Source organism: Schistocerca nitens, unplaced genomic scaffold (genome assembly GCF_023898315.1).
Source record: "Schistocerca nitens isolate TAMUIC-IGC-003100 unplaced genomic scaffold, iqSchNite1.1 HiC_scaffold_27, whole genome shotgun sequence".
Taxonomy (NCBI): domain Eukaryota; kingdom Metazoa; phylum Arthropoda; class Insecta; order Orthoptera; family Acrididae; genus Schistocerca; species Schistocerca nitens.
The window spans coordinates 1-21986 of record NW_026045580.1 but is presented as its reverse complement, the minus strand read 5'-3'; the positions used below and the strand labels follow the sequence as shown (position 1 = coordinate 21986).

At 50.4% G+C, this 21986-nt stretch overlaps 22 non-coding genes across 22 annotated transcripts; 11 read left to right on the top strand and 11 right to left on the bottom strand.

The window, feature by feature from the left end:
- The first annotated feature begins 359 nt into the window (after positions 1 to 359).
- Trnal-uaa (transfer RNA leucine (anticodon UAA)) lies at positions 360 to 443 on the top strand. Its single transcript has one exon. It is a non-coding gene; the product is annotated as a tRNA-Leu (tRNA).
- A 1125-nt stretch (positions 444 to 1568) lies between these two features.
- Trnag-ccc (transfer RNA glycine (anticodon CCC)) lies at positions 1569 to 1640 on the bottom strand. Its single transcript has one exon. It is a non-coding gene; the product is annotated as a tRNA-Gly (tRNA).
- A 683-nt stretch (positions 1641 to 2323) lies between these two features.
- Trnal-uaa (transfer RNA leucine (anticodon UAA)) lies at positions 2324 to 2407 on the top strand. Its single transcript has one exon. It is a non-coding gene; the product is annotated as a tRNA-Leu (tRNA).
- Positions 2408 to 3532: 1125 nt separating this feature from the next.
- Positions 3533 to 3604, bottom strand: Trnag-ccc (transfer RNA glycine (anticodon CCC)). Its single transcript has one exon. It is a non-coding gene; the product is annotated as a tRNA-Gly (tRNA).
- A 683-nt stretch (positions 3605 to 4287) lies between these two features.
- Trnal-uaa (transfer RNA leucine (anticodon UAA)) lies at positions 4288 to 4371 on the top strand. Its single transcript has one exon. It is a non-coding gene; the product is annotated as a tRNA-Leu (tRNA).
- Positions 4372 to 5496: 1125 nt separating this feature from the next.
- Positions 5497 to 5568, bottom strand: Trnag-ccc (transfer RNA glycine (anticodon CCC)). The gene has a single exon. It is a non-coding gene; the product is annotated as a tRNA-Gly (tRNA).
- A 683-nt stretch (positions 5569 to 6251) lies between these two features.
- Trnal-uaa (transfer RNA leucine (anticodon UAA)) lies at positions 6252 to 6335 on the top strand. Its single transcript has one exon. It is a non-coding gene; the product is annotated as a tRNA-Leu (tRNA).
- Positions 6336 to 7460: 1125 nt separating this feature from the next.
- On the bottom strand, positions 7461 to 7532 carry Trnag-ccc (transfer RNA glycine (anticodon CCC)). Its single transcript has one exon. It is a non-coding gene; the product is annotated as a tRNA-Gly (tRNA).
- Positions 7533 to 8215: 683 nt separating this feature from the next.
- Trnal-uaa (transfer RNA leucine (anticodon UAA)) lies at positions 8216 to 8299 on the top strand. The gene has a single exon. It is a non-coding gene; the product is annotated as a tRNA-Leu (tRNA).
- A 1125-nt stretch (positions 8300 to 9424) lies between these two features.
- Positions 9425 to 9496, bottom strand: Trnag-ccc (transfer RNA glycine (anticodon CCC)). The gene has a single exon. It is a non-coding gene; the product is annotated as a tRNA-Gly (tRNA).
- Positions 9497 to 10179: 683 nt separating this feature from the next.
- Trnal-uaa (transfer RNA leucine (anticodon UAA)) lies at positions 10180 to 10263 on the top strand. The gene has a single exon. It is a non-coding gene; the product is annotated as a tRNA-Leu (tRNA).
- Positions 10264 to 11388: 1125 nt separating this feature from the next.
- Positions 11389 to 11460, bottom strand: Trnag-ccc (transfer RNA glycine (anticodon CCC)). The gene has a single exon. It is a non-coding gene; the product is annotated as a tRNA-Gly (tRNA).
- A 683-nt stretch (positions 11461 to 12143) lies between these two features.
- Positions 12144 to 12227, top strand: Trnal-uaa (transfer RNA leucine (anticodon UAA)). The gene has a single exon. It is a non-coding gene; the product is annotated as a tRNA-Leu (tRNA).
- A 1125-nt stretch (positions 12228 to 13352) lies between these two features.
- On the bottom strand, positions 13353 to 13424 carry Trnag-ccc (transfer RNA glycine (anticodon CCC)). Its single transcript has one exon. It is a non-coding gene; the product is annotated as a tRNA-Gly (tRNA).
- Positions 13425 to 14107: 683 nt separating this feature from the next.
- Positions 14108 to 14191, top strand: Trnal-uaa (transfer RNA leucine (anticodon UAA)). Its single transcript has one exon. It is a non-coding gene; the product is annotated as a tRNA-Leu (tRNA).
- A 1125-nt stretch (positions 14192 to 15316) lies between these two features.
- On the bottom strand, positions 15317 to 15388 carry Trnag-ccc (transfer RNA glycine (anticodon CCC)). Its single transcript has one exon. It is a non-coding gene; the product is annotated as a tRNA-Gly (tRNA).
- Positions 15389 to 16071: 683 nt separating this feature from the next.
- On the top strand, positions 16072 to 16155 carry Trnal-uaa (transfer RNA leucine (anticodon UAA)). Its single transcript has one exon. It is a non-coding gene; the product is annotated as a tRNA-Leu (tRNA).
- Positions 16156 to 17280: 1125 nt separating this feature from the next.
- On the bottom strand, positions 17281 to 17352 carry Trnag-ccc (transfer RNA glycine (anticodon CCC)). Its single transcript has one exon. It is a non-coding gene; the product is annotated as a tRNA-Gly (tRNA).
- Positions 17353 to 18035: 683 nt separating this feature from the next.
- Positions 18036 to 18119, top strand: Trnal-uaa (transfer RNA leucine (anticodon UAA)). Its single transcript has one exon. It is a non-coding gene; the product is annotated as a tRNA-Leu (tRNA).
- Positions 18120 to 19244: 1125 nt separating this feature from the next.
- Trnag-ccc (transfer RNA glycine (anticodon CCC)) lies at positions 19245 to 19316 on the bottom strand. Its single transcript has one exon. It is a non-coding gene; the product is annotated as a tRNA-Gly (tRNA).
- A 683-nt stretch (positions 19317 to 19999) lies between these two features.
- On the top strand, positions 20000 to 20083 carry Trnal-uaa (transfer RNA leucine (anticodon UAA)). The gene has a single exon. It is a non-coding gene; the product is annotated as a tRNA-Leu (tRNA).
- A 1125-nt stretch (positions 20084 to 21208) lies between these two features.
- On the bottom strand, positions 21209 to 21280 carry Trnag-ccc (transfer RNA glycine (anticodon CCC)). Its single transcript has one exon. It is a non-coding gene; the product is annotated as a tRNA-Gly (tRNA).
- Between the last annotated feature and the right edge of the window lie 706 nt (positions 21281 to 21986).

The following is a 21986-nucleotide window of genomic DNA, read 5'->3' as shown; positions in this document are numbered from 1 at the left end:
ATTCTCGCCTGGAGCATATCATTAGCTTCCCCTGAGGGTGAAATGCACAGCGTAGCCGTTGCTAGGGAACGGCCTTTTCTTGTCATTCGTTGTTTTCTCTGCGACAATGTAAAAATTGATAGTTGGAGTTCTGCTCGTTCCACTTAAGACAGAAGGCGACGGAAAACAACGGTGTCAGGCGCCATATTTAAGCTCTGGCTCCCGAAAGTGAGGGTGGGGTGCAACCTCACATCTGACAACTCGTCTAAAATACTCTAAAAAAACGTATTTCCTTCACACAAGAAAAAACAAGCACATTTCGCAGTAAGGCTCTGGAGATGTTGCTAGGAACGACAGCAGCAGGTCGTTTGCGCTCACAAGTCAGATTGGCCGAGCGGTCTAAGGCGCCAGATTTAAGCTCTGGTTCCCGAACGGGAGCGTGGGTTCGAACCCCACATCTGACAATGAATTTTAAATATTCCTTAACTGGCCATTTCCTTCGTGCGGGAAAGCAAGTCAATTACGCGCAAACAGGTTCGAGAGATATTATTAGAGACGGCAGTGGTTACGGAGCTTGCCCTGCAAGTCTGATTGCCCGGCGGTCAGAAGGAATGGAAAGCTGTTGGGAGACATGGCTTTCAGCCAGGCGGCCCGGATTCGATTCCCGGTAGCCGAACATTCTTTCGTTTGCTGAGTCTTGGCTATTCTCACGGCGTTTACGTTTTCTTTGTGTTGTGCTTTTTGGGTCCAACGTCAAGAAAGCAAAAGTCAACGAAAACAGATACGTGTTTAAATGACTGGCAGGGCAGTAACGAAGGTGGATGAGCCGGTGGACCGGGTACTGGACTGCTGACGTGGCCCCATTGCATAGGTCGTCAGCTGAGTAGGTTAGAGCGTCGTGGTGTGAACACAAAGGCCATGTATTCGATCGCAGCAAGTGCCATTTAATTTTTCTCTCGTAAAAGACAGTGCTTCCTCCAGCGAGACACTGCCAGGTAAATACCAAGTGATATGCACAAGAAGCAAGATGTCTGCACGTTTGCTGGCGTTGTGGCTAGCGGCCGTAGCACGCTGAGTGCAGCGGTTCTCGGCTGTTCATTGGAGTTAAGAACCGTTGTGTGTGGTTAGTAGTTGGGTGGGTGACCAGCTGGGAGCTCGACCTGCGTTTGGCTTCTTTCCTTTTGCCTTTTTACTTCGGTTTCGTTGCTGCTTAGCGTTAATGATGCTGTTCAGCACGCTGACGCCACTCTTGCCTCTCGGTACACTAAGGCGCGAATCTGTGGCCACAATAAAATGAAAGGTTCTGTCGTGTGTTTGTCGTTTTTTGGTCTCTCACAGTCGTTTCTCGCGCCTGCCCTCTACATATATGCCCGTTTCCAAGCGTCAGCTTTCGCGTCAGCCGAGCAAAGTCGAGACAAGTCGACACATGGAGACACACGATGCTGTGAAACGAAATCCGGCGACTAGCGCACTGGCTACACGGAGTGAGACGTGGGGCGAAGGAAAACTATTCGTAGCGCGACAGTTCTCAGGTTCGAGGATCGCGTTACGTTACGTGGAATATCCCTAGAAGAAAAATTTACGTTTCGTGCGGTGGCCGGGAGTCGAACCCGGATCAACTGCTTGGGAAGCAACCATGCTGACCGTTACACCACCACCGCCTTGCGCTGCGTTTCACTCACGCCGCGATGTGTCGGCTACCCTCCTGCCACCAGAGGCCGAAGGCGATGACGCTGTAGGCGCTCTACGCCAGGGCGGAGGTGAGCACATCTGAACGCAGTGTGTAGGTGCTGCTAGGGCGATGTAGCGTAACTAGAAGCAGAACTGACATCCATTGAAAAAACTGCCCTTTAATTTACAGCAGCGTGATCAAAGAAATATGTAATGTGACGTACTTACTGACGATCCAGAGACGATTGAGCATATGTGTGCCAGTACAGAAGTAGAAAGCGCGTACGTATCACAGTGTTAAGTTGGTTAGTTTGATTCTCGCCTGGAGCATATCATTAGCTTCCCCTGAGGGTGAAATGCACAGCGTAGCCGTTGCTAGGGAACGGCCTTTTCTTGTCATTCGTTGTTTTCTCTGCGACAATGTAAAAATTGATAGTTGGAGTTCTGCTCGTTCCACTTAAGACAGAAGGCGACGGAAAACAACGGTGTCAGGCGCCATATTTAAGCTCTGGCTCCCGAAAGTGAGGGTGGGGTGCAACCTCACATCTGACAACTCGTCTAAAATACTCTAAAAAAACGTATTTCCTTCACACAAGAAAAAACAAGCACATTTCGCAGTAAGGCTCTGGAGATGTTGCTAGGAACGACAGCAGCAGGTCGTTTGCGCTCACAAGTCAGATTGGCCGAGCGGTCTAAGGCGCCAGATTTAAGCTCTGGTTCCCGAACGGGAGCGTGGGTTCGAACCCCACATCTGACAATGAATTTTAAATATTCCTTAACTGGCCATTTCCTTCGTGCGGGAAAGCAAGTCAATTACGCGCAAACAGGTTCGAGAGATATTATTAGAGACGGCAGTGGTTACGGAGCTTGCCCTGCAAGTCTGATTGCCCGGCGGTCAGAAGGAATGGAAAGCTGTTGGGAGACATGGCTTTCAGCCAGGCGGCCCGGATTCGATTCCCGGTAGCCGAACATTCTTTCGTTTGCTGAGTCTTGGCTATTCTCACGGCGTTTACGTTTTCTTTGTGTTGTGCTTTTTGGGTCCAACGTCAAGAAAGCAAAAGTCAACGAAAACAGATACGTGTTTAAATGACTGGCAGGGCAGTAACGAAGGTGGATGAGCCGGTGGACCGGGTACTGGACTGCTGACGTGGCCCCATTGCATAGGTCGTCAGCTGAGTAGGTTAGAGCGTCGTGGTGTGAACACAAAGGCCATGTATTCGATCGCAGCAAGTGCCATTTAATTTTTCTCTCGTAAAAGACAGTGCTTCCTCCAGCGAGACACTGCCAGGTAAATACCAAGTGATATGCACAAGAAGCAAGATGTCTGCACGTTTGCTGGCGTTGTGGCTAGCGGCCGTAGCACGCTGAGTGCAGCGGTTCTCGGCTGTTCATTGGAGTTAAGAACCGTTGTGTGTGGTTAGTAGTTGGGTGGGTGACCAGCTGGGAGCTCGACCTGCGTTTGGCTTCTTTCCTTTTGCCTTTTTACTTCGGTTTCGTTGCTGCTTAGCGTTAATGATGCTGTTCAGCACGCTGACGCCACTCTTGCCTCTCGGTACACTAAGGCGCGAATCTGTGGCCACAATAAAATGAAAGGTTCTGTCGTGTGTTTGTCGTTTTTTGGTCTCTCACAGTCGTTTCTCGCGCCTGCCCTCTACATATATGCCCGTTTCCAAGCGTCAGCTTTCGCGTCAGCCGAGCAAAGTCGAGACAAGTCGACACATGGAGACACACGATGCTGTGAAACGAAATCCGGCGACTAGCGCACTGGCTACACGGAGTGAGACGTGGGGCGAAGGAAAACTATTCGTAGCGCGACAGTTCTCAGGTTCGAGGATCGCGTTACGTTACGTGGAATATCCCTAGAAGAAAAATTTACGTTTCGTGCGGTGGCCGGGAGTCGAACCCGGATCAACTGCTTGGGAAGCAACCATGCTGACCGTTACACCACCACCGCCTTGCGCTGCGTTTCACTCACGCCGCGATGTGTCGGCTACCCTCCTGCCACCAGAGGCCGAAGGCGATGACGCTGTAGGCGCTCTACGCCAGGGCGGAGGTGAGCACATCTGAACGCAGTGTGTAGGTGCTGCTAGGGCGATGTAGCGTAACTAGAAGCAGAACTGACATCCATTGAAAAAACTGCCCTTTAATTTACAGCAGCGTGATCAAAGAAATATGTAATGTGACGTACTTACTGACGATCCAGAGACGATTGAGCATATGTGTGCCAGTACAGAAGTAGAAAGCGCGTACGTATCACAGTGTTAAGTTGGTTAGTTTGATTCTCGCCTGGAGCATATCATTAGCTTCCCCTGAGGGTGAAATGCACAGCGTAGCCGTTGCTAGGGAACGGCCTTTTCTTGTCATTCGTTGTTTTCTCTGCGACAATGTAAAAATTGATAGTTGGAGTTCTGCTCGTTCCACTTAAGACAGAAGGCGACGGAAAACAACGGTGTCAGGCGCCATATTTAAGCTCTGGCTCCCGAAAGTGAGGGTGGGGTGCAACCTCACATCTGACAACTCGTCTAAAATACTCTAAAAAAACGTATTTCCTTCACACAAGAAAAAACAAGCACATTTCGCAGTAAGGCTCTGGAGATGTTGCTAGGAACGACAGCAGCAGGTCGTTTGCGCTCACAAGTCAGATTGGCCGAGCGGTCTAAGGCGCCAGATTTAAGCTCTGGTTCCCGAACGGGAGCGTGGGTTCGAACCCCACATCTGACAATGAATTTTAAATATTCCTTAACTGGCCATTTCCTTCGTGCGGGAAAGCAAGTCAATTACGCGCAAACAGGTTCGAGAGATATTATTAGAGACGGCAGTGGTTACGGAGCTTGCCCTGCAAGTCTGATTGCCCGGCGGTCAGAAGGAATGGAAAGCTGTTGGGAGACATGGCTTTCAGCCAGGCGGCCCGGATTCGATTCCCGGTAGCCGAACATTCTTTCGTTTGCTGAGTCTTGGCTATTCTCACGGCGTTTACGTTTTCTTTGTGTTGTGCTTTTTGGGTCCAACGTCAAGAAAGCAAAAGTCAACGAAAACAGATACGTGTTTAAATGACTGGCAGGGCAGTAACGAAGGTGGATGAGCCGGTGGACCGGGTACTGGACTGCTGACGTGGCCCCATTGCATAGGTCGTCAGCTGAGTAGGTTAGAGCGTCGTGGTGTGAACACAAAGGCCATGTATTCGATCGCAGCAAGTGCCATTTAATTTTTCTCTCGTAAAAGACAGTGCTTCCTCCAGCGAGACACTGCCAGGTAAATACCAAGTGATATGCACAAGAAGCAAGATGTCTGCACGTTTGCTGGCGTTGTGGCTAGCGGCCGTAGCACGCTGAGTGCAGCGGTTCTCGGCTGTTCATTGGAGTTAAGAACCGTTGTGTGTGGTTAGTAGTTGGGTGGGTGACCAGCTGGGAGCTCGACCTGCGTTTGGCTTCTTTCCTTTTGCCTTTTTACTTCGGTTTCGTTGCTGCTTAGCGTTAATGATGCTGTTCAGCACGCTGACGCCACTCTTGCCTCTCGGTACACTAAGGCGCGAATCTGTGGCCACAATAAAATGAAAGGTTCTGTCGTGTGTTTGTCGTTTTTTGGTCTCTCACAGTCGTTTCTCGCGCCTGCCCTCTACATATATGCCCGTTTCCAAGCGTCAGCTTTCGCGTCAGCCGAGCAAAGTCGAGACAAGTCGACACATGGAGACACACGATGCTGTGAAACGAAATCCGGCGACTAGCGCACTGGCTACACGGAGTGAGACGTGGGGCGAAGGAAAACTATTCGTAGCGCGACAGTTCTCAGGTTCGAGGATCGCGTTACGTTACGTGGAATATCCCTAGAAGAAAAATTTACGTTTCGTGCGGTGGCCGGGAGTCGAACCCGGATCAACTGCTTGGGAAGCAACCATGCTGACCGTTACACCACCACCGCCTTGCGCTGCGTTTCACTCACGCCGCGATGTGTCGGCTACCCTCCTGCCACCAGAGGCCGAAGGCGATGACGCTGTAGGCGCTCTACGCCAGGGCGGAGGTGAGCACATCTGAACGCAGTGTGTAGGTGCTGCTAGGGCGATGTAGCGTAACTAGAAGCAGAACTGACATCCATTGAAAAAACTGCCCTTTAATTTACAGCAGCGTGATCAAAGAAATATGTAATGTGACGTACTTACTGACGATCCAGAGACGATTGAGCATATGTGTGCCAGTACAGAAGTAGAAAGCGCGTACGTATCACAGTGTTAAGTTGGTTAGTTTGATTCTCGCCTGGAGCATATCATTAGCTTCCCCTGAGGGTGAAATGCACAGCGTAGCCGTTGCTAGGGAACGGCCTTTTCTTGTCATTCGTTGTTTTCTCTGCGACAATGTAAAAATTGATAGTTGGAGTTCTGCTCGTTCCACTTAAGACAGAAGGCGACGGAAAACAACGGTGTCAGGCGCCATATTTAAGCTCTGGCTCCCGAAAGTGAGGGTGGGGTGCAACCTCACATCTGACAACTCGTCTAAAATACTCTAAAAAAACGTATTTCCTTCACACAAGAAAAAACAAGCACATTTCGCAGTAAGGCTCTGGAGATGTTGCTAGGAACGACAGCAGCAGGTCGTTTGCGCTCACAAGTCAGATTGGCCGAGCGGTCTAAGGCGCCAGATTTAAGCTCTGGTTCCCGAACGGGAGCGTGGGTTCGAACCCCACATCTGACAATGAATTTTAAATATTCCTTAACTGGCCATTTCCTTCGTGCGGGAAAGCAAGTCAATTACGCGCAAACAGGTTCGAGAGATATTATTAGAGACGGCAGTGGTTACGGAGCTTGCCCTGCAAGTCTGATTGCCCGGCGGTCAGAAGGAATGGAAAGCTGTTGGGAGACATGGCTTTCAGCCAGGCGGCCCGGATTCGATTCCCGGTAGCCGAACATTCTTTCGTTTGCTGAGTCTTGGCTATTCTCACGGCGTTTACGTTTTCTTTGTGTTGTGCTTTTTGGGTCCAACGTCAAGAAAGCAAAAGTCAACGAAAACAGATACGTGTTTAAATGACTGGCAGGGCAGTAACGAAGGTGGATGAGCCGGTGGACCGGGTACTGGACTGCTGACGTGGCCCCATTGCATAGGTCGTCAGCTGAGTAGGTTAGAGCGTCGTGGTGTGAACACAAAGGCCATGTATTCGATCGCAGCAAGTGCCATTTAATTTTTCTCTCGTAAAAGACAGTGCTTCCTCCAGCGAGACACTGCCAGGTAAATACCAAGTGATATGCACAAGAAGCAAGATGTCTGCACGTTTGGTGGCGTTGTGGCTAGCGGCCGTAGCACGCTGAGTGCAGCGGTTCTCGGCTGTTCATTGGAGTTAAGAACCGTTGTGTGTGGTTAGTAGTTGGGTGGGTGACCAGCTGGGAGCTCGACCTGCGTTTGGCTTCTTTCCTTTTGCCTTTTTACTTCGGTTTCGTTGCTGCTTAGCGTTAATGATGCTGTTCAGCACGCTGACGCCACTCTTGCCTCTCGGTACACTAAGGCGCGAATCTGTGGCCACAATAAAATGAAAGGTTCTGTCGTGTGTTTGTCGTTTTTTGGTCTCTCACAGTCGTTTCTCGCGCCTGCCCTCTACATATATGCCCGTTTCCAAGCGTCAGCTTTCGCGTCAGCCGAGCAAAGTCGAGACAAGTCGACACATGGAGACACACGATGCTGTGAAACGAAATCCGGCGACTAGCGCACTGGCTACACGGAGTGAGACGTGGGGCGAAGGAAAACTATTCGTAGCGCGACAGTTCTCAGGTTCGAGGATCGCGTTACGTTACGTGGAATATCCCTAGAAGAAAAATTTACGTTTCGTGCGGTGGCCGGGAGTCGAACCCGGATCAACTGCTTGGGAAGCAACCATGCTGACCGTTACACCACCACCGCCTTGCGCTGCGTTTCACTCACGCCGCGATGTGTCGGCTACCCTCCTGCCACCAGAGGCCGAAGGCGATGACGCTGTAGGCGCTCTACGCCAGGGCGGAGGTGAGCACATCTGAACGCAGTGTGTAGGTGCTGCTAGGGCGATGTAGCGTAACTAGAAGCAGAACTGACATCCATTGAAAAAACTGCCCTTTAATTTACAGCAGCGTGATCAAAGAAATATGTAATGTGACGTACTTACTGACGATCCAGAGACGATTGAGCATATGTGTGCCAGTACAGAAGTAGAAAGCGCGTACGTATCACAGTGTTAAGTTGGTTAGTTTGATTCTCGCCTGGAGCATATCATTAGCTTCCCCTGAGGGTGAAATGCACAGCGTAGCCGTTGCTAGGGAACGGCCTTTTCTTGTCATTCGTTGTTTTCTCTGCGACAATGTAAAAATTGATAGTTGGAGTTCTGCTCGTTCCACTTAAGACAGAAGGCGACGGAAAACAACGGTGTCAGGCGCCATATTTAAGCTCTGGCTCCCGAAAGTGAGGGTGGGGTGCAACCTCACATCTGACAACTCGTCTAAAATACTCTAAAAAAACGTATTTCCTTCACACAAGAAAAAACAAGCACATTTCGCAGTAAGGCTCTGGAGATGTTGCTAGGAACGACAGCAGCAGGTCGTTTGCGCTCACAAGTCAGATTGGCCGAGCGGTCTAAGGCGCCAGATTTAAGCTCTGGTTCCCGAACGGGAGCGTGGGTTCGAACCCCACATCTGACAATGAATTTTAAATATTCCTTAACTGGCCATTTCCTTCGTGCGGGAAAGCAAGTCAATTACGCGCAAACAGGTTCGAGAGATATTATTAGAGACGGCAGTGGTTACGGAGCTTGCCCTGCAAGTCTGATTGCCCGGCGGTCAGAAGGAATGGAAAGCTGTTGGGAGACATGGCTTTCAGCCAGGCGGCCCGGATTCGATTCCCGGTAGCCGAACATTCTTTCGTTTGCTGAGTCTTGGCTATTCTCACGGCGTTTACGTTTTCTTTGTGTTGTGCTTTTTGGGTCCAACGTCAAGAAAGCAAAAGTCAACGAAAACAGATACGTGTTTAAATGACTGGCAGGGCAGTAACGAAGGTGGATGAGCCGGTGGACCGGGTACTGGACTGCTGACGTGGCCCCATTGCATAGGTCGTCAGCTGAGTAGGTTAGAGCGTCGTGGTGTGAACACAAAGGCCATGTATTCGATCGCAGCAAGTGCCATTTAATTTTTCTCTCGTAAAAGACAGTGCTTCCTCCAGCGAGACACTGCCAGGTAAATACCAAGTGATATGCACAAGAAGCAAGATGTCTGCACGTTTGGTGGCGTTGTGGCTAGCGGCCGTAGCACGCTGAGTGCAGCGGTTCTCGGCTGTTCATTGGAGTTAAGAACCGTTGTGTGTGGTTAGTAGTTGGGTGGGTGACCAGCTGGGAGCTCGACCTGCGTTTGGCTTCTTTCCTTTTGCCTTTTTACTTCGGTTTCGTTGCTGCTTAGCGTTAATGATGCTGTTCAGCACGCTGACGCCACTCTTGCCTCTCGGTACACTAAGGCGCGAATCTGTGGCCACAATAAAATGAAAGGTTCTGTCGTGTGTTTGTCGTTTTTTGGTCTCTCACAGTCGTTTCTCGCGCCTGCCCTCTACATATATGCCCGTTTCCAAGCGTCAGCTTTCGCGTCAGCCGAGCAAAGTCGAGACAAGTCGACACATGGAGACACACGATGCTGTGAAACGAAATCCGGCGACTAGCGCACTGGCTACACGGAGTGAGACGTGGGGCGAAGGAAAACTATTCGTAGCGCGACAGTTCTCAGGTTCGAGGATCGCGTTACGTTACGTGGAATATCCCTAGAAGAAAAATTTACGTTTCGTGCGGTGGCCGGGAGTCGAACCCGGATCAACTGCTTGGGAAGCAACCATGCTGACCGTTACACCACCACCGCCTTGCGCTGCGTTTCACTCACGCCGCGATGTGTCGGCTACCCTCCTGCCACCAGAGGCCGAAGGCGATGACGCTGTAGGCGCTCTACGCCAGGGCGGAGGTGAGCACATCTGAACGCAGTGTGTAGGTGCTGCTAGGGCGATGTAGCGTAACTAGAAGCAGAACTGACATCCATTGAAAAAACTGCCCTTTAATTTACAGCAGCGTGATCAAAGAAATATGTAATGTGACGTACTTACTGACGATCCAGAGACGATTGAGCATATGTGTGCCAGTACAGAAGTAGAAAGCGCGTACGTATCACAGTGTTAAGTTGGTTAGTTTGATTCTCGCCTGGAGCATATCATTAGCTTCCCCTGAGGGTGAAATGCACAGCGTAGCCGTTGCTAGGGAACGGCCTTTTCTTGTCATTCGTTGTTTTCTCTGCGACAATGTAAAAATTGATAGTTGGAGTTCTGCTCGTTCCACTTAAGACAGAAGGCGACGGAAAACAACGGTGTCAGGCGCCATATTTAAGCTCTGGCTCCCGAAAGTGAGGGTGGGGTGCAACCTCACATCTGACAACTCGTCTAAAATACTCTAAAAAAACGTATTTCCTTCACACAAGAAAAAACAAGCACATTTCGCAGTAAGGCTCTGGAGATGTTGCTAGGAACGACAGCAGCAGGTCGTTTGCGCTCACAAGTCAGATTGGCCGAGCGGTCTAAGGCGCCAGATTTAAGCTCTGGTTCCCGAACGGGAGCGTGGGTTCGAACCCCACATCTGACAATGAATTTTAAATATTCCTTAACTGGCCATTTCCTTCGTGCGGGAAAGCAAGTCAATTACGCGCAAACAGGTTCGAGAGATATTATTAGAGACGGCAGTGGTTACGGAGCTTGCCCTGCAAGTCTGATTGCCCGGCGGTCAGAAGGAATGGAAAGCTGTTGGGAGACATGGCTTTCAGCCAGGCGGCCCGGATTCGATTCCCGGTAGCCGAACATTCTTTCGTTTGCTGAGTCTTGGCTATTCTCACGGCGTTTACGTTTTCTTTGTGTTGTGCTTTTTGGGTCCAACGTCAAGAAAGCAAAAGTCAACGAAAACAGATACGTGTTTAAATGACTGGCAGGGCAGTAACGAAGGTGGATGAGCCGGTGGACCGGGTACTGGACTGCTGACGTGGCCCCATTGCATAGGTCGTCAGCTGAGTAGGTTAGAGCGTCGTGGTGTGAACACAAAGGCCATGTATTCGATCGCAGCAAGTGCCATTTAATTTTTCTCTCGTAAAAGACAGTGCTTCCTCCAGCGAGACACTGCCAGGTAAATACCAAGTGATATGCACAAGAAGCAAGATGTCTGCACGTTTGCTGGCGTTGTGGCTAGCGGCCGTAGCACGCTGAGTGCAGCGGTTCTCGGCTGTTCATTGGAGTTAAGAACCGTTGTGTGTGGTTAGTAGTTGGGTGGGTGACCAGCTGGGAGCTCGACCTGCGTTTGGCTTCTTTCCTTTTGCCTTTTTACTTCGGTTTCGTTGCTGCTTAGCGTTAATGATGCTGTTCAGCACGCTGACGCCACTCTTGCCTCTCGGTACACTAAGGCGCGAATCTGTGGCCACAATAAAATGAAAGGTTCTGTCGTGTGTTTGTCGTTTTTTGGTCTCTCACAGTCGTTTCTCGCGCCTGCCCTCTACATATATGCCCGTTTCCAAGCGTCAGCTTTCGCGTCAGCCGAGCAAAGTCGAGACAAGTCGACACATGGAGACACACGATGCTGTGAAACGAAATCCGGCGACTAGCGCACTGGCTACACGGAGTGAGACGTGGGGCGAAGGAAAACTATTCGTAGCGCGACAGTTCTCAGGTTCGAGGATCGCGTTACGTTACGTGGAATATCCCTAGAAGAAAAATTTACGTTTCGTGCGGTGGCCGGGAGTCGAACCCGGATCAACTGCTTGGGAAGCAACCATGCTGACCGTTACACCACCACCGCCTTGCGCTGCGTTTCACTCACGCCGCGATGTGTCGGCTACCCTCCTGCCACCAGAGGCCGAAGGCGATGACGCTGTAGGCGCTCTACGCCAGGGCGGAGGTGAGCACATCTGAACGCAGTGTGTAGGTGCTGCTAGGGCGATGTAGCGTAACTAGAAGCAGAACTGACATCCATTGAAAAAACTGCCCTTTAATTTACAGCAGCGTGATCAAAGAAATATGTAATGTGACGTACTTACTGACGATCCAGAGACGATTGAGCATATGTGTGCCAGTACAGAAGTAGAAAGCGCGTACGTATCACAGTGTTAAGTTGGTTAGTTTGATTCTCGCCTGGAGCATATCATTAGCTTCCCCTGAGGGTGAAATGCACAGCGTAGCCGTTGCTAGGGAACGGCCTTTTCTTGTCATTCGTTGTTTTCTCTGCGACAATGTAAAAATTGATAGTTGGAGTTCTGCTCGTTCCACTTAAGACAGAAGGCGACGGAAAACAACGGTGTCAGGCGCCATATTTAAGCTCTGGCTCCCGAAAGTGAGGGTGGGGTGCAACCTCACATCTGACAACTCGTCTAAAATACTCTAAAAAAACGTATTTCCTTCACACAAGAAAAAACAAGCACATTTCGCAGTAAGGCTCTGGAGATGTTGCTAGGAACGACAGCAGCAGGTCGTTTGCGCTCACAAGTCAGATTGGCCGAGCGGTCTAAGGCGCCAGATTTAAGCTCTGGTTCCCGAACGGGAGCGTGGGTTCGAACCCCACATCTGACAATGAATTTTAAATATTCCTTAACTGGCCATTTCCTTCGTGCGGGAAAGCAAGTCAATTACGCGCAAACAGGTTCGAGAGATATTATTAGAGACGGCAGTGGTTACGGAGCTTGCCCTGCAAGTCTGATTGCCCGGCGGTCAGAAGGAATGGAAAGCTGTTGGGAGACATGGCTTTCAGCCAGGCGGCCCGGATTCGATTCCCGGTAGCCGAACATTCTTTCGTTTGCTGAGTCTTGGCTATTCTCACGGCGTTTACGTTTTCTTTGTGTTGTGCTTTTTGGGTCCAACGTCAAGAAAGCAAAAGTCAACGAAAACAGATACGTGTTTAAATGACTGGCAGGGCAGTAACGAAGGTGGATGAGCCGGTGGACCGGGTACTGGACTGCTGACGTGGCCCCATTGCATAGGTCGTCAGCTGAGTAGGTTAGAGCGTCGTGGTGTGAACACAAAGGCCATGTATTCGATCGCAGCAAGTGCCATTTAATTTTTCTCTCGTAAAAGACAGTGCTTCCTCCAGCGAGACACTGCCAGGTAAATACCAAGTGATATGCACAAGAAGCAAGATGTCTGCACGTTTGGTGGCGTTGTGGCTAGCGGCCGTAGCACGCTGAGTGCAGCGGTTCTCGGCTGTTCATTGGAGTTAAGAACCGTTGTGTGTGGTTAGTAGTTGGGTGGGTGACCAGCTGGGAGCTCGACCTGCGTTTGGCTTCTTTCCTTTTGCCTTTTTACTTCGGTTTCGTTGCTGCTTAGCGTTAATGATGCTGTTCAGCACGCTGACGCCACTCTTGCCTCTCGGTACACTAAGGCGCGAATCTGTGGCCACAATAAAATGAAAGGTTCTGTCGTGTGTTTGTCGTTTTTTGGTCTCTCACAGTCGTTTCTCGCGCCTGCCCTCTACATATATGCCCGTTTCCAAGCGTCAGCTTTCGCGTCAGCCGAGCAAAGTCGAGACAAGTCGACACATGGAGACACACGATGCTGTGAAACGAAATCCGGCGACTAGCGCACTGGCTACACGGAGTGAGACGTGGGGCGAAGGAAAACTATTCGTAGCGCGACAGTTCTCAGGTTCGAGGATCGCGTTACGTTACGTGGAATATCCCTAGAAGAAAAATTTACGTTTCGTGCGGTGGCCGGGAGTCGAACCCGGATCAACTGCTTGGGAAGCAACCATGCTGACCGTTACACCACCACCGCCTTGCGCTGCGTTTCACTCACGCCGCGATGTGTCGGCTACCCTCCTGCCACCAGAGGCCGAAGGCGATGACGCTGTAGGCGCTCTACGCCAGGGCGGAGGTGAGCACATCTGAACGCAGTGTGTAGGTGCTGCTAGGGCGATGTAGCGTAACTAGAAGCAGAACTGACATCCATTGAAAAAACTGCCCTTTAATTTACAGCAGCGTGATCAAAGAAATATGTAATGTGACGTACTTACTGACGATCCAGAGACGATTGAGCATATGTGTGCCAGTACAGAAGTAGAAAGCGCGTACGTATCACAGTGTTAAGTTGGTTAGTTTGATTCTCGCCTGGAGCATATCATTAGCTTCCCCTGAGGGTGAAATGCACAGCGTAGCCGTTGCTAGGGAACGGCCTTTTCTTGTCATTCGTTGTTTTCTCTGCGACAATGTAAAAATTGATAGTTGGAGTTCTGCTCGTTCCACTTAAGACAGAAGGCGACGGAAAACAACGGTGTCAGGCGCCATATTTAAGCTCTGGCTCCCGAAAGTGAGGGTGGGGTGCAACCTCACATCTGACAACTCGTCTAAAATACTCTAAAAAAACGTATTTCCTTCACACAAGAAAAAACAAGCACATTTCGCAGTAAGGCTCTGGAGATGTTGCTAGGAACGACAGCAGCAGGTCGTTTGCGCTCACAAGTCAGATTGGCCGAGCGGTCTAAGGCGCCAGATTTAAGCTCTGGTTCCCGAACGGGAGCGTGGGTTCGAACCCCACATCTGACAATGAATTTTAAATATTCCTTAACTGGCCATTTCCTTCGTGCGGGAAAGCAAGTCAATTACGCGCAAACAGGTTCGAGAGATATTATTAGAGACGGCAGTGGTTACGGAGCTTGCCCTGCAAGTCTGATTGCCCGGCGGTCAGAAGGAATGGAAAGCTGTTGGGAGACATGGCTTTCAGCCAGGCGGCCCGGATTCGATTCCCGGTAGCCGAACATTCTTTCGTTTGCTGAGTCTTGGCTATTCTCACGGCGTTTACGTTTTCTTTGTGTTGTGCTTTTTGGGTCCAACGTCAAGAAAGCAAAAGTCAACGAAAACAGATACGTGTTTAAATGACTGGCAGGGCAGTAACGAAGGTGGATGAGCCGGTGGACCGGGTACTGGACTGCTGACGTGGCCCCATTGCATAGGTCGTCAGCTGAGTAGGTTAGAGCGTCGTGGTGTGAACACAAAGGCCATGTATTCGATCGCAGCAAGTGCCATTTAATTTTTCTCTCGTAAAAGACAGTGCTTCCTCCAGCGAGACACTGCCAGGTAAATACCAAGTGATATGCACAAGAAGCAAGATGTCTGCACGTTTGCTGGCGTTGTGGCTAGCGGCCGTAGCACGCTGAGTGCAGCGGTTCTCGGCTGTTCATTGGAGTTAAGAACCGTTGTGTGTGGTTAGTAGTTGGGTGGGTGACCAGCTGGGAGCTCGACCTGCGTTTGGCTTCTTTCCTTTTGCCTTTTTACTTCGGTTTCGTTGCTGCTTAGCGTTAATGATGCTGTTCAGCACGCTGACGCCACTCTTGCCTCTCGGTACACTAAGGCGCGAATCTGTGGCCACAATAAAATGAAAGGTTCTGTCGTGTGTTTGTCGTTTTTTGGTCTCTCACAGTCGTTTCTCGCGCCTGCCCTCTACATATATGCCCGTTTCCAAGCGTCAGCTTTCGCGTCAGCCGAGCAAAGTCGAGACAAGTCGACACATGGAGACACACGATGCTGTGAAACGAAATCCGGCGACTAGCGCACTGGCTACACGGAGTGAGACGTGGGGCGAAGGAAAACTATTCGTAGCGCGACAGTTCTCAGGTTCGAGGATCGCGTTACGTTACGTGGAATATCCCTAGAAGAAAAATTTACGTTTCGTGCGGTGGCCGGGAGTCGAACCCGGATCAACTGCTTGGGAAGCAACCATGCTGACCGTTACACCACCACCGCCTTGCGCTGCGTTTCACTCACGCCGCGATGTGTCGGCTACCCTCCTGCCACCAGAGGCCGAAGGCGATGACGCTGTAGGCGCTCTACGCCAGGGCGGAGGTGAGCACATCTGAACGCAGTGTGTAGGTGCTGCTAGGGCGATGTAGCGTAACTAGAAGCAGAACTGACATCCATTGAAAAAACTGCCCTTTAATTTACAGCAGCGTGATCAAAGAAATATGTAATGTGACGTACTTACTGACGATCCAGAGACGATTGAGCATATGTGTGCCAGTACAGAAGTAGAAAGCGCGTACGTATCACAGTGTTAAGTTGGTTAGTTTGATTCTCGCCTGGAGCATATCATTAGCTTCCCCTGAGGGTGAAATGCACAGCGTAGCCGTTGCTAGGGAACGGCCTTTTCTTGTCATTCGTTGTTTTCTCTGCGACAATGTAAAAATTGATAGTTGGAGTTCTGCTCGTTCCACTTAAGACAGAAGGCGACGGAAAACAACGGTGTCAGGCGCCATATTTAAGCTCTGGCTCCCGAAAGTGAGGGTGGGGTGCAACCTCACATCTGACAACTCGTCTAAAATACTCTAAAAAAACGTATTTCCTTCACACAAGAAAAAACAAGCACATTTCGCAGTAAGGCTCTGGAGATGTTGCTAGGAACGACAGCAGCAGGTCGTTTGCGCTCACAAGTCAGATTGGCCGAGCGGTCTAAGGCGCCAGATTTAAGCTCTGGTTCCCGAACGGGAGCGTGGGTTCGAACCCCACATCTGACAATGAATTTTAAATATTCCTTAACTGGCCATTTCCTTCGTGCGGGAAAGCAAGTCAATTACGCGCAAACAGGTTCGAGAGATATTATTAGAGACGGCAGTGGTTACGGAGCTTGCCCTGCAAGTCTGATTGCCCGGCGGTCAGAAGGAATGGAAAGCTGTTGGGAGACATGGCTTTCAGCCAGGCGGCCCGGATTCGATTCCCGGTAGCCGAACATTCTTTCGTTTGCTGAGTCTTGGCTATTCTCACGGCGTTTACGTTTTCTTTGTGTTGTGCTTTTTGGGTCCAACGTCAAGAAAGCAAAAGTCAACGAAAACAGATACGTGTTTAAATGACTGGCAGGGCAGTAACGAAGGTGGATGAGCCGGTGGACCGGGTACTGGACTGCTGACGTGGCCCCATTGCATAGGTCGTCAGCTGAGTAGGTTAGAGCGTCGTGGTGTGAACACAAAGGCCATGTATTCGATCGCAGCAAGTGCCATTTAATTTTTCTCTCGTAAAAGACAGTGCTTCCTCCAGCGAGACACTGCCAGGTAAATACCAAGTGATATGCACAAGAAGCAAGATGTCTGCACGTTTGGTGGCGTTGTGGCTAGCGGCCGTAGCACGCTGAGTGCAGCGCTTCTCGGCTGTTCATTGGAGTTAAGAACCGTTGTGTGTGGTTAGTAGTTGGGTGGGTGACCAGCTGGGAGCTCGACCTGCGTTTGGCTTCTTTCCTTTTGCCTTTTTACTTCGGTTTCGTTGCTGCTTAGCGTTAATGATGCTGTTCAGCACGCTGACGCCACTCTTGCCTCTCGGTACACTAAGGCGCGAATCTGTGGCCACAATAAAATGAAAGGTTCTGTCGTGTGTTTGTCGTTTTTTGGTCTCTCACAGTCGTTTCTCGCGCCTGCCCTCTACATATATGCCCGTTTCCAAGCGTCAGCTTTCGCGTCAGCCGAGCAAAGTCGAGACAAGTCGACACATGGAGACACACGATGCTGTGAAACGAAATCCGGCGACTAGCGCACTGGCTACACGGAGTGAGACGTGGGGCGAAGGAAAACTATTCGTAGCGCGACAGTTCTCAGGTTCGAGGATCGCGTTACGTTACGTGGAATATCCCTAGAAGAAAAATTTACGTTTCGTGCGGTGGCCGGGAGTCGAACCCGGATCAACTGCTTGGGAAGCAACCATGCTGACCGTTACACCACCACCGCCTTGCGCTGCGTTTCACTCACGCCGCGATGTGTCGGCTACCCTCCTGCCACCAGAGGCCGAAGGCGATGACGCTGTAGGCGCTCTACGCCAGGGCGGAGGTGAGCACATCTGAACGCAGTGTGTAGGTGCTGCTAGGGCGATGTAGCGTAACTAGAAGCAGAACTGACATCCATTGAAAAAACTGCCCTTTAATTTACAGCAGCGTGATCAAAGAAATATGTAATGTGACGTACTTACTGACGATCCAGAGACGATTGAGCATATGTGTGCCAGTACAGAAGTAGAAAGCGCGTACGTATCACAGTGTTAAGTTGGTTAGTTTGATTCTCGCCTGGAGCATATCATTAGCTTCCCCTGAGGGTGAAATGCACAGCGTAGCCGTTGCTAGGGAACGGCCTTTTCTTGTCATTCGTTGTTTTCTCTGCGACAATGTAAAAATTGATAGTTGGAGTTCTGCTCGTTCCACTTAAGACAGAAGGCGACGGAAAACAACGGTGTCAGGCGCCATATTTAAGCTCTGGCTCCCGAAAGTGAGGGTGGGGTGCAACCTCACATCTGACAACTCGTCTAAAATACTCTAAAAAAACGTATTTCCTTCACACAAGAAAAAACAAGCACATTTCGCAGTAAGGCTCTGGAGATGTTGCTAGGAACGACAGCAGCAGGTCGTTTGCGCTCACAAGTCAGATTGGCCGAGCGGTCTAAGGCGCCAGATTTAAGCTCTGGTTCCCGAACGGGAGCGTGGGTTCGAACCCCACATCTGACAATGAATTTTAAATATTCCTTAACTGGCCATTTCCTTCGTGCGGGAAAGCAAGTCAATTACGCGCAAACAGGTTCGAGAGATATTATTAGAGACGGCAGTGGTTACGGAGCTTGCCCTGCAAGTCTGATTGCCCGGCGGTCAGAAGGAATGGAAAGCTGTTGGGAGACATGGCTTTCAGCCAGGCGGCCCGGATTCGATTCCCGGTAGCCGAACATTCTTTCGTTTGCTGAGTCTTGGCTATTCTCACGGCGTTTACGTTTTCTTTGTGTTGTGCTTTTTGGGTCCAACGTCAAGAAAGCAAAAGTCAACGAAAACAGATACGTGTTTAAATGACTGGCAGGGCAGTAACGAAGGTGGATGAGCCGGTGGACCGGGTACTGGACTGCTGACGTGGCCCCATTGCATAGGTCGTCAGCTGAGTAGGTTAGAGCGTCGTGGTGTGAACACAAAGGCCATGTATTCGATCGCAGCAAGTGCCATTTAATTTTTCTCTCGTAAAAGACAGTGCTTCCTCCAGCGAGACACTGCCAGGTAAATACCAAGTGATATGCACAAGAAGCAAGATGTCTGCACGTTTGCTGGCGTTGTGGCTAGCGGCCGTAGCACGCTGAGTGCAGCGGTTCTCGGCTGTTCATTGGAGTTAAGAACCGTTGTGTGTGGTTAGTAGTTGGGTGGGTGACCAGCTGGGAGCTCGACCTGCGTTTGGCTTCTTTCCTTTTGCCTTTTTACTTCGGTTTCGTTGCTGCTTAGCGTTAATGATGCTGTTCAGCACGCTGACGCCACTCTTGCCTCTCGGTACACTAAGGCGCGAATCTGTGGCCACAATAAAATGAAAGGTTCTGTCGTGTGTTTGTCGTTTTTTGGTCTCTCACAGTCGTTTCTCGCGCCTGCCCTCTACATATATGCCCGTTTCCAAGCGTCAGCTTTCGCGTCAGCCGAGCAAAGTCGAGACAAGTCGACACATGGAGACACACGATGCTGTGAAACGAAATCCGGCGACTAGCGCACTGGCTACACGGAGTGAGACGTGGGGCGAAGGAAAACTATTCGTAGCGCGACAGTTCTCAGGTTCGAGGATCGCGTTACGTTACGTGGAATATCCCTAGAAGAAAAATTTACGTTTCGTGCGGTGGCCGGGAGTCGAACCCGGATCAACTGCTTGGGAAGCAACCATGCTGACCGTTACACCACCACCGCCTTGCGCTGCGTTTCACTCACGCCGCGATGTGTCGGCTACCCTCCTGCCACCAGAGGCCGAAGGCGATGACGCTGTAGGCGCTCTACGCCAGGGCGGAGGTGAGCACATCTGAACGCAGTGTGTAGGTGCTGCTAGGGCGATGTAGCGTAACTAGAAGCAGAACTGACATCCATTGAAAAAACTGCCCTTTAATTTACAGCAGCGTGATCAAAGAAATATGTAATGTGACGTACTTACTGACGATCCAGAGACGATTGAGCATATGTGTGCCAGTACAGAAGTAGAAAGCGCGTACGTATCACAGTGTTAAGTTGGTTAGTTTGATTCTCGCCTGGAGCATATCATTAGCTTCCCCTGAGGGTGAAATGCACAGCGTAGCCGTTGCTAGGGAACGGCCTTTTCTTGTCATTCGTTGTTTTCTCTGCGACAATGTAAAAATTGATAGTTGGAGTTCTGCTCGTTCCACTTAAGACAGAAGGCGACGGAAAACAACGGTGTCAGGCGCCATATTTAAGCTCTGGCTCCCGAAAGTGAGGGTGGGGTGCAACCTCACATCTGACAACTCGTCTAAAATACTCTAAAAAAACGTATTTCCTTCACACAAGAAAAAACAAGCACATTTCGCAGTAAGGCTCTGGAGATGTTGCTAGGAACGACAGCAGCAGGTCGTTTGCGCTCACAAGTCAGATTGGCCGAGCGGTCTAAGGCGCCAGATTTAAGCTCTGGTTCCCGAACGGGAGCGTGGGTTCGAACCCCACATCTGACAATGAATTTTAAATATTCCTTAACTGGCCATTTCCTTCGTGCGGGAAAGCAAGTCAATTACGCGCAAACAGGTTCGAGAGATATTATTAGAGACGGCAGTGGTTACGGAGCTTGCCCTGCAAGTCTGATTGCCCGGCGGTCAGAAGGAATGGAAAGCTGTTGGGAGACATGGCTTTCAGCCAGGCGGCCCGGATTCGATTCCCGGTAGCCGAACATTCTTTCGTTTGCTGAGTCTTGGCTATTCTCACGGCGTTTACGTTTTCTTTGTGTTGTGCTTTTTGGGTCCAACGTCAAGAAAGCAAAAGTCAACGAAAACAGATACGTGTTTAAATGACTGGCAGGGCAGTAACGAAGGTGGATGAGCCGGTGGACCGGGTACTGGACTGCTGACGTGGCCCCATTGCATAGGTCGTCAGCTGAGTAGGTTAGAGCGTCGTGGTGTGAACACAAAGGCCATGTATTCGATCGCAGCAAGTGCCATTTAATTTTTCTCTCGTAAAAGACAGTGCTTCCTCCAGCGAGACACTGCCAGGTAAATACCAAGTGATATGCACAAGAAGCAAGATGTCTGCACGTTTGCTGGCGTTGTGGCTAGCGGCCGTAGCACGCTGAGTGCAGCGGTTCTCGGCTGTTCATTGGAGTTAAGAACCGTTGTGTGTGGTTAGTAGTTGGGTGGGTGACCAGCTGGGAGCTCGACCTGCGTTTGGCTTCTTTCCTTTTGCCTTTTTACTTCGGTTTCGTTGCTGCTTAGCGTTAATGATGCTGTTCAGCACGCTGACGCCACTCTTGCCTCTCGGTACACTAAGGCGCGAATCTGTGGCCACAATAAAATGAAAGGTTCTGTCGTGTGTTTGTCGTTTTTTGGTCTCTCACAGTCGTTTCTCGCGCCTGCCCTCTACATATATGCCCGTTTCCAAGCGTCAGCTTTCGCGTCAGCCGAGCAAAGTCGAGACAAGTCGACACATGGAGACACACGATGCTGTGAAACGAAATCCGGCGACTAGCGCACTGGCTACACGGAGTGAGACGTGGGGCGAAGGAAAACTATTCGTAGCGCGACAGTTCTCAGGTTCGAGGATCGCGTTACGTTACGTGGAATATCCCTAGAAGAAAAATTTACGTTTCGTGCGGTGGCCGGGAGTCGAACCCGGATCAACTGCTTGGGAAGCAACCATGCTGACCGTTACACCACCACCGCCTTGCGCTGCGTTTCACTCACGCCGCGATGTGTCGGCTACCCTCCTGCCACCAGAGGCCGAAGGCGATGACGCTGTAGGCGCTCTACGCCAGGGCGGAGGTGAGCACATCTGAACGCAGTGTGTAGGTGCTGCTAGGGCGATGTAGCGTAACTAGAAGCAGAACTGACATCCATTGAAAAAACTGCCCTTTAATTTACAGCAGCGTGATCAAAGAAATATGTAATGTGACGTACTTACTGACGATCCAGAGACGATTGAGCATATGTGTGCCAGTACAGAAGTAGAAAGCGCGTACGTATCACAGTGTTAAGTTGGTTAGTTTGATTCTCGCCTGGAGCATATCATTAGCTTCCCCTGAGGGTGAAATGCACAGCGTAGCCGTTGCTAGGGAACGGCCTTTTCTTGTCATTCGTTGTTTTCTCTGCGACAATGTAAAAATTGATAGTTGGAGTTCTGCTCGTTCCACTTAAGACAGAAGGCGACGGAAAACAACGGTGTCAGGCGCCATATTTAAGCTCTGGCTCCCGAAAGTGAGGGTGGGGTGCAACCTCACATCTGACAACTCGTCTAAAATACTCTAAAAAAACGTATTTCCTTCACACAAGAAAAAACAAGCACATTTCGCAGTAAGGCTCTGGAGATGTTGCTAGGAACGACAGCAGCAGGTCGTTTGCGCTCACAAGTCAGATTGGCCGAGCGGTCTAA